We start from the raw sequence: 9397 nt of genomic DNA, 5'->3' as shown, positions 1-9397 counted from the left end.
ATCTATATATCTGTATCATCTATAGCTGTATATTTTTCCTTTCCTTCTTTCATTCTTCTGTTCTTTTCCTTATTCCAGTTTTTCCTTCACTTTGAACAGAGTCTTTCACTTTCACAATACTAATTGTACCTTTCAGATTTTATTTACACTTTTAGGTTCTTACACTAATGAGACAATATGATGTTTACACATACAGGTCTGATTTGTTATACTTATGCATACAATCTCTAGCTGTATTCATTTACTTTTAAAAGCCTGAGTTTATCTTTTTAATGTATAGCTTAGTAACACCCCATTCTGTAAAATTACCACAACATTTTTATCCATTTCTCAGTTGATGGATGTTTGGATTGTTTCCAAGATTTTGCTATGACAAATTGCCACCACTATAAGCATGAGTGCACATGTATCACTGCAGTATGATGTTTTCAGTTTATTTGGAAAAATACCCAGGAGGAGAATAGCTAGGATGAACGGTACTTCCAATCCTAGCTTTTTGATGGGTCTCCATACTCATTTCAACAGTGGTTACACCAAACTATATTCCCTCCCACAGTGAAGAAAAGTTCCTTTTTCCCTACAGCCCCTCCAGCATCTGTTATTGGTTGACTTCTTAATGATAGCCATTCTTTCTGGGGTGAGAAGAAATTTCAGCGTTGTTTCAATTCACATTCCTTAAATGACCAATAATGCTATTTTTTTCCATATGTGTATTTGCTGTTTACATTTCTTTTTCTGAGATGTGTATATTCATCTCAGATGGCCAGTTTTGGTTTGGGTCTTTGAATTTTGGGATCCTGATTTTTTTTTAATTCTTTATATGTTCTAGATAGATGTCCTTTGTCTGAGGGATAGTTGGCTGTAAATTTTTTCCCAATTCATGGGTTTTCTTTCCACTTGGTTGGTGATTTCTTTTGATGTGCAGAAACATTTAAAAAAGATGACATCCTAATCATTGATTCTTTGAAGTATTTCCCATGTAGTTTGATTTAGTTTTCATGAACTCTTTACATATCCCTGTGTCTTTAACATTTCTATCTCCTTTTCCTCCAGAAGCTTTAGTGTTTTTGGTTTTAATATTTAAATTTTTCATTTATTTTGACTATAGTTTAGTACATGGTGATAAGCATGGGTCTAATTTTATCCTTCAGCATGTGGAAAATTAGTTTTTCCAGGACCGTTTATTAAAGAGGCTCCCTTTCTTTCAGTGAACATGTTTGGCCCTGTTGCCAAATATATTGTAGCTGAGTGCACGTATTGGTAGTTGTATGTGCATCATGAAAAGCTATTCCAATTATCCTCAGGGGTGTGTGTGTGTGTGTGTGTGTGTGTGTGTGTGTGAGAGAGAGAGTATCATGCTGATTTTATCACAATAGTTTTGCAGTACAATTTCAAGTCAGAGATTTTGATACCTCCTGCCTTGCCTTTGTGTTCCAGGATTGCTTTTGCTATTCTAGGAAGAATCTGGTGCCAGTTGTATTTTAGGAATATTTTCTCTAGATCTGTGAAGTAAACTAATAGTATTTTAATTGGGATTTCATAAAATCTGTATAGCAATTTGAAGATTGTGGCCATTTTCACAGTGTTGGCTCTTCCTATCCAGGAGCAAGGAATATCTTTCAATATTTTGAAATCCTCTTTGATCTCTTTTTAAAGAATACTGTAATTTTCACTATTTAGCTTTCCATTTCCTTTATAAAATTGATTCCTAAGTATCTCATTTTTGGTGTTGTGAAAAGAGTGGTTTTCCTAATTTTGTTCTTAGTGTGTTCATTGATTGTGTACAAAAATGCTATTGACTTCTAGGTGTTGACTTTGTATTCTGCTGCATAGCTGAATTTGGTTATTAAATCTACAAGTCTCTTGGTGGAGTTTTTGTGGTCTTCTTGTAGAAGATCACGTCATCTTCAAATAATGATAATTTCACTTCTTCCTTTTCCATCATTATTTCTTTTACTTCTCTCACTTGTCTAATTGCTCTGTATAATATTTTTGTTTTTTTCCGGAACCGGGGATTGAACTCAGACCCTTGTGCTTACCAGGAAAAGTGCTTATTCTACTGAGTCATCTCCCCAGCCCTCTGGCTAATATTTCCAGAACTATATTGAATAACAGTGGTGAGACTGGACATTCTTATCTTGTTCCTGATTTTAAAGTGAAGGCTTTCAGTTTTTGTCTATTTAGTATGATTTTGGCTATTAGTGTATCATAGGTAGGTTTTATCAGGCTGATGTAAGGACCATCTATTCCAATTTTTTGTAGTATTTTTATCATGAATAAGTGTTGGCCTTTGCAAAAAAACTTTTTTACATCCATTGAGATAATAATATGACTTTATGTTTGGCTTTCTTGATGTGGTGTATTCCATTTATTGATTGTGTATATTGAACCATCTCTGCATTTCTGGAATGAATCCCATTTGGTCATGCTGTATAATCTTCTTGATGATTTGCTTCATTCTGTTTATCGGTATTTTATTGAGGATTTTTGTACCTATGTTTATTCGGGAGTTTGGTTTGTAGTTTTCTTTTTAGGTTGGGTCCTTCTTTAGTTTTGGTATCAGAGTAATAATTACCTGCAGGAATGGGTATGGAAGAATTGCTTACCTTTGGATTTTGTTGTAGTGCTCACGAAGAGTTGGAAATAAATCTTCTCTAAATTTCTTGTAGAACTCAACTGAGTATCCATTAGGACCTGAGCTTTTGTTGGCAGGATTTTTATTACATTTTCAAATTCACTCACTGATACTGGTTTATTTAGAGTTTTTATACCTTCTTAATTCAGCTTTAGCAATTCATGTGTATCTAGAAATCTGTTCATTTCTTCTGTGTTTTCCACCTTGTGAGAGCAAAGATTTTGGAAGTAGGTATTCATGATCTTCTGAATTTCTGTAGAGTATTATTGCATGAGTTTGAAATTTTTCTTTCCTTTTTTATAAGTTTGGCTGCAGGCTTATCAGTTTTAATTATTTTTTCAAAGAACCAACTACCTGATCAATTAATTATTTGTATTGTTTTCCTCATCTCTATTGAATTAATTTCTGCTCTGACCTTTAAAATTTCCTGCCTTTTCTGGGCTTTGGGCTTGACTTGCTCTTCTGTTTCTAAGAGCTTGAGGTACCGCATAAGATTGTTTGGGCTGCTTCACTTTTCCTGATGTGAGAATTTCCTGCTATAAATTTCCCTCTTAAGTCAGCTTTCATTGCATCCCACAGACTCTGCTAATTTATATCTGCATTTTCAATTAATTGTAAGTATTATTTAATTTCTTCTTTAATTTCATCTTTGACCCATTGTTTGTTCAGGAGCATGTTATTTAAATTCTTTGTGTTTATGGAGTTTTAGGGATTTCTTTTGTCAATAATTTATGCTTTTATTGTACTACAATAAGATAACATACATAGGATAATTTCAAAACTTTTATATTTACTTGGACATGTTCTATGGGTTAGTTATGGTCTATTTTGGAGAACATCCCATGTGCATCTGAATATGATGTATATTCTGATGATTTTAGGTGGAACACACTGTAAAGATCTAGTAAGTCAATTTCCTCACAAGTTTGATTTAGTTTTGTTGTTTCTTTTCTAATTTTTTGCCTGGTTGATCTATCTCTTAGTGGCAATGTGGTCTTAAAGTCCCCATTACAGTTATGTTATTGCTCATTTGATTTTTTCATGTCTGTTGAAATTTGACTGACAAAGGTGAGTGCTTCTACATTGGGTGCATGCATATTTATGATTTTTTTCCTCTTCCTCTTGAAGTTTTCCCCTAACAAGTATGCAGTTATCTTCTTTATCTTTTTAGATAATTCTTGATTTGAAGTTGACATTGTCAAAAAGAATAGCTACCCCCACTTTTTTCTGGGTTGCTGTCCCATGGAGTATTGTTTTTCATCCTTTGACTTTCAGTTTATAAATTTCTTTTTGAGGTAAATGTGTTTCTGGTATACAGCATAGTGTTTAGTTTTGTTTCTTGATCCATTCTGCCAGTCTGCTTCTTTTGACTGGTAAATTGAAGCTATTTACATTGATGATTATATCTGGTAGGAATTGGCTTATGTTTGTCATGTTATTTTCCTGCTGAGGGTTCCTTAATTTCCCCTCTGTTTAATAGCTTGCTCTGGTGGGTGTGTCCTTCCTATTGTTGTTCTTGTCACTTCCTAGAATATCTGTCAGTATTATATGTATGGTTGGTTTGGTGGTCATGAATACTCTAGTTGTTCTTTTTCAGAGAAGTATGTTAACTCTCAGTAAACTGGATAGATAGTTCCCAGGATATACCAGCCTGGCTTGGAGGTTGTTTTCTTTCAGTGCCTGATATACTTTACTCTGTGCTCTTCTTGATTTGATGGCTTGTGTTGAAAAATGTGCCATGATTCTGTTGGGTTTCCCATCATAGGTGATTTAGTTCCATTCTCTAACAGTTTTTAATATTCTGTTCTTTTGCTGAATTTCTGGGATCTTCATTATTATGTATCTACCTGTAGATTTATTTTGATTATGGATAACTGGAGTTCTATATGCCTCTACTGTATGTCATATTCTTTTACCATGCTTTCAAAATTTTCTGCCGCTCCTGTTGCAAATAGTCTTTTATGTCATTTACGTTGACTCCTGCTCTTTTGTAAACACCTATTAGTCTTATTTTTTTTCTTTGCATCATCTTGCAGCTTATGAATTGTTGTTTCCTGATTCCTTGTTATCTTTAAGAGATCTTTTCATTCTTACTCACTAGCTGTTATCTGTCTTCAAGGTCAGAAAGTTTATTTTCAGTTTCATTCAAGCAGTTTTACCAGATTTCAATGGAATCTGTACTTTCCTGGATCTCTATTCGAATGTTTTTTAAGCATTCTAATTCTTTCCTGTATTGTTTATTTAATGTTTCCATCATTTTTCTATTTTTCCTTTTATATGTATATCTTCTTTAAATATGCTGAGCAATTTTTTAGGATTATTGTCATTTCTTTTTTTACCTGAGAAATTATTTCTGATTTGATTCTTTTTTGTAGTCTGATGGGGTCATTCCTTTGCTTTGGTTGGTATCACTTTAGAAATTTCGGGTGTGTAATTTCTCATTTCTATGTCCTTGTCTCCTGAACTAGTTGTGAATGGGCTGGAGACCTGATACTATCTCTTGGTCCTTCATTTTGATATTTTTCAAGTTTCAAGTGTTCATACAGGCTCTGCAACCTTGGGAATGGGCAAGTTGTGGGTTAACAAGGCTCCCAAGACAGTGGGGGTGGGGAAAGGGAGGTTCACCCAAGTTCCTGCTGTGTGGGGTTCTATGTGAGTTTTTCCATTGTGTGTGTGTGTGTGGGTGAGCCACAGCTCAGGAAGACTCTGACAATGATGGGGTGGGCCCAAGCCCCTCAAGGCTCTCACAGTGGTGGAAGGTCAGGATAGGTTTCACCAAGGCTCCCATGACCAGTGGGGGTGACTGGCTAAAGCTCAAAAGAGTCACACAACAGTGCTGAGGGAAGGGCAGGACTCACCAAGTCCCTATAGCTGCCTGCCTTCTGCCATGGTAGAAGAGGTAGCTGTAACTCAGCAAAGATCTCCCAACTCAGGATTTGGCATTTAGGTCATAGTTCACTGATACCAGTTTTATCAGATGATATTACATCATTACTTTAAGTATATATTTAATAATATACTCAATATCTTTTTTATTTTATTTTATTGAGAAACAAATATCAATGAGACAGATTCAAAGCTGATTAATAGGACATTTTCAATAATTAATACATTATATATTGTTATCTTCTTAGTGGTTATCCATAATACAAGAAGCAGACAGGATATCCTGTCCAAACACTATTGCTACAAATCTTCTCATTGAATCAAGCTTAAGTAGCTGTATATCTATCCTAACTATTCTGTATATACAGATACAAAATAGTCCTTCCTTTGTATCCTCTTTTTTTTGTTTAGTTCTGTCAGAGATGGAAATTCTATTTGGCATCTAAATACCATAGGTACTTGAATTCAGCAAAACAATCCAACACAGTCCAGCAGTTCACAATAGTAGTGGGTTATCTGCAGAAGTTGTTGACTAGAGCCTTTTAAAACTCAGCATATTAATATGGCTTTACTTTATATACCTCATTTTTATACTTTTCTGCTGGATGTTTAAGACCAAGACAAAGCAAGACTTATACAAAAAGAAATGTAACTTTTGTATCTGATAAGTCCAGTCAAGTCCCCTCAGGATTTATCCTATAACCCTGTATCACACTTTGTAGATCCTTTGTCAGTATCAGCCATGTGGATGTGTCACGGCCATTGCTTGACCAATTTGCTTCCTGTGAAAGCCTGAGAGAAAGTTTTCTCTCCATGTGACTCTCCTTAGACACAGTATACATCATCGATCACATTCCTCTGTGGCTCCATAATCTCCTTGATCAGAAAATTTGGGGAACAACTGAGTTACATGATGTTACAATACAGGTTCTCCTATGTCCTCAGTCTTCACTGACCTTGAAAGGCTAGGGACAAAATGTTGACTGACCTTATAGCCCTTCCTTTTCTCCAATTTTTGATCTACAAACTTAGGTTGTTAACCCTCCAGAAGAGAAGCTTAATATTACTTTACAACATACAAAGTTCGATTTACGCTAATCTATCTAAATATCAAACATCTTAGGCATAACGTGGAACAAGTATTTTCCATCAAGTACTGATGCGTTGAACTTTAAGTCCTTACAGAATATGAAGAAAAAAAAGTTAAAAAATAGGGGCAATCACATATTTTTATGCAGAAATTTAGAAATCTAGCCATATACAGCATTGTGGCAGGACTCTCCTGTGACTTTTATTTTTCTTTTACTTGTGTCTTTTTTTCATATATTACTCATTTAAAAAAAAGACTTTTACTTGTGAGACAGTATGGTAATAATTAGTATGTCATGACAAGAAGTATGTATTCAGACCAGAATGACAGGCATTCCAAGCGTGACCCTTCTATTACACATTGCTATCTTCAGAGCAGTTGCTTAGTTCACAGGTATTTTGACATGCAAAAACTTCTCAGAAAGAGGAGGTCCCAGTTGTTAATTCTTTCAAGTGTTACCTGTGCGATTTTATTTTTGTTCATGAACTCTTGGCCTACCCTTATGTCTTCAAGAGTTCCTCCTACTTTCTCTTCCAGGAGATTTAGTGTTTCTGTTTTAATGTTTAAATCTTTAATCCATTTTGATGTTAGCTTAGTGCATGGTGATAGACCTGGGTCAAGTTTGAGTTTCCGGCATGTAGAGAGCCAGTTTTTCCAGCACCATTTGTTAAAGAGATCAGGTGGCTGAATTCAAAATCAGGTGGCTGAGTGTGTTTGTAGAGGCCTCTGCATCTTCTAATCTATTCTATTGATCCTCAGCTCTACTTCATTGCCAATACCACGTTGATTTTGTCACAGTAGCTTTGCAGTATAATTTCAAGTCAGCAATTGTAATGCCTCCTGCATTGTCTTTTTTGCCCAGAATTGCCTTTGCTATTCTGGGTCTTTTCCAGTTCCAAATAAATTTTAGGAATGATTTCTCTAGCTCTGTGAGGTATGTTGGTGGCAGTTTGATAGGGATTGCATTAAATCTGTACAACAATTTTGGGAGTATGGCCATCTTCACGATGTTGGTTCTTCCTATCCAAGAGCAGGGAATATCTTTTCATTTTCTGAAATCCTCTGCGAATTCTTTTTTCAGAGTACTGTAATTTTCTGTGAAAAGATCTTTGACTTCTTTGGTTAAGTGAATTCTAAGGTATTTCATTTTCCACGGTACTATTGTAAAAGGTATTGTTTCTATAATTTCCCTCTCAGTGTGTTTGTTATCTGTGTAGAGGAATGCTATTGACTTTTGAGTAATGACTTTGTATCCTGCTATGCTACTGAATTTGTGTATCAATTATAGTAGCTTTTTGGTGGAGTTTTTTGGGTCTTCCAATTAATGTATCATGTCATCTGCAAATAATGATAATTTAACTTCTTCTTTACCTGTTCTTAATCCTTTTATTTCTTTCTCTTGTCTAACGGCTCTAGCTAAGATTCCCAAACTATATTGAATAGTAGGGGTGATAGAGGACATCCTTGTCTTGTACCACATCTGAGAGTAACTCAGTATCTTATTATTTGCTGAGTCCTGTGACTTTGACCAAGGGATAGACAGAGGGAGAGGAAAGAGAGAAGGCGGGGAAGAAGAAAAGAATTAAATGAGTTAGGTACTTTTTATGATGATGGTGATAATGAACATAATGAATATGCAGTATAAACATGGATTTATAAAAATAAAAGATAAACATGTCCCAAACTAGTTTTGCATTACCGTAAGTAAAATTCTAACCTTAAAAATTCTTTTCTTTCTTTATTTGTATTTTAGGAAAGGGTCTACAGGTTGTTCAGGGTCTCACTACTAGATTGGACTTACAGTGATCTACCTGTTTACAGCCTCCCAAGAGCTGGGATTATAATCACTTGCCACCACATCCAGTCTCAATTGCCCTTTCAGCATGCCCTGGGGACAGGGCTGGCACAGCATGCCCTGGGATTGAACCCTTGGCCCTTGTGCCTACTTGCAGTCGCTTTAATCTGCTGAGCTATTTGGCTGGCCCAAATATTCTTCCCATAACTGACAGTTGAATGTCTAATGTCTGACTGTCATGGTCTATCTCCCCAAGACAAGCATTTTCTAATAAGACCTAAGTCACATTATCTCAGAGATGGCAGCTCATAGGTTGGCCTGGAGAAGGTAGACTGTTTCCCTGACATGCTCTTAGGAAGAATCATAACCAGAGTGCTATGTTCATGTGTGAGTTTTAAAGAAATGATTTCCTTCTTCTGTGTTGCACGGGAGCAGCTTCCTGAAGACCAGAAATTGTGTCCTATAAGGTACAGAGAGAACATAGAGACATTTTAAGTTGGAATTGCTGGGACAATTGCTTTCTTATTATGTTTCTGTTTTTCCTCCTTTTAGCCAGAGAGCCAATAAAATAATATGGGACTTGACCATACTTTTTTTCTTTTTCTCTTTCTTTCTTTCTTTCTTTCTTTCTTTCTTTCTTTCTTTCTTTCTTTCTTTCTTTCTTTCTTCTTTTTCTTTCTTTCTTTCTCTTTCTTTCTTTCTTTCTCTTTTTTTTTAAGTACTGGGGATTGAAATCAGGACCTTGAGCTTGTCAGGCAGGAATTTATTCTACTGAGATATCTCCTTGGCCCTTACTATTCCTTTTTGAGATCCTTGAATTCACAACATAATTCCCTACATCCAACACCAGTCCAGAAATGGTAGCAGAGTAGATGGCCAACAAATGCTGATGGCTGCTGAAGTGCATCCTTGCCTGTTACTTGTAACTAACATAAGATGATGACATTGTAGTGGAATTTCACTTTAAACAAATTTTAAAAACTAGTTTAAA

This window comes from Octodon degus, unplaced genomic scaffold (genome assembly GCF_000260255.1).
Source record: "Octodon degus isolate 3935 unplaced genomic scaffold, OctDeg1.0 scaffold00190, whole genome shotgun sequence".
Lineage (NCBI taxonomy): Eukaryota > Metazoa > Chordata > Mammalia > Rodentia > Octodontidae > Octodon > Octodon degus.
The sequence above is the reverse complement of the archived record's forward strand: the minus strand, read 5'-3'. Positions refer to the sequence as shown.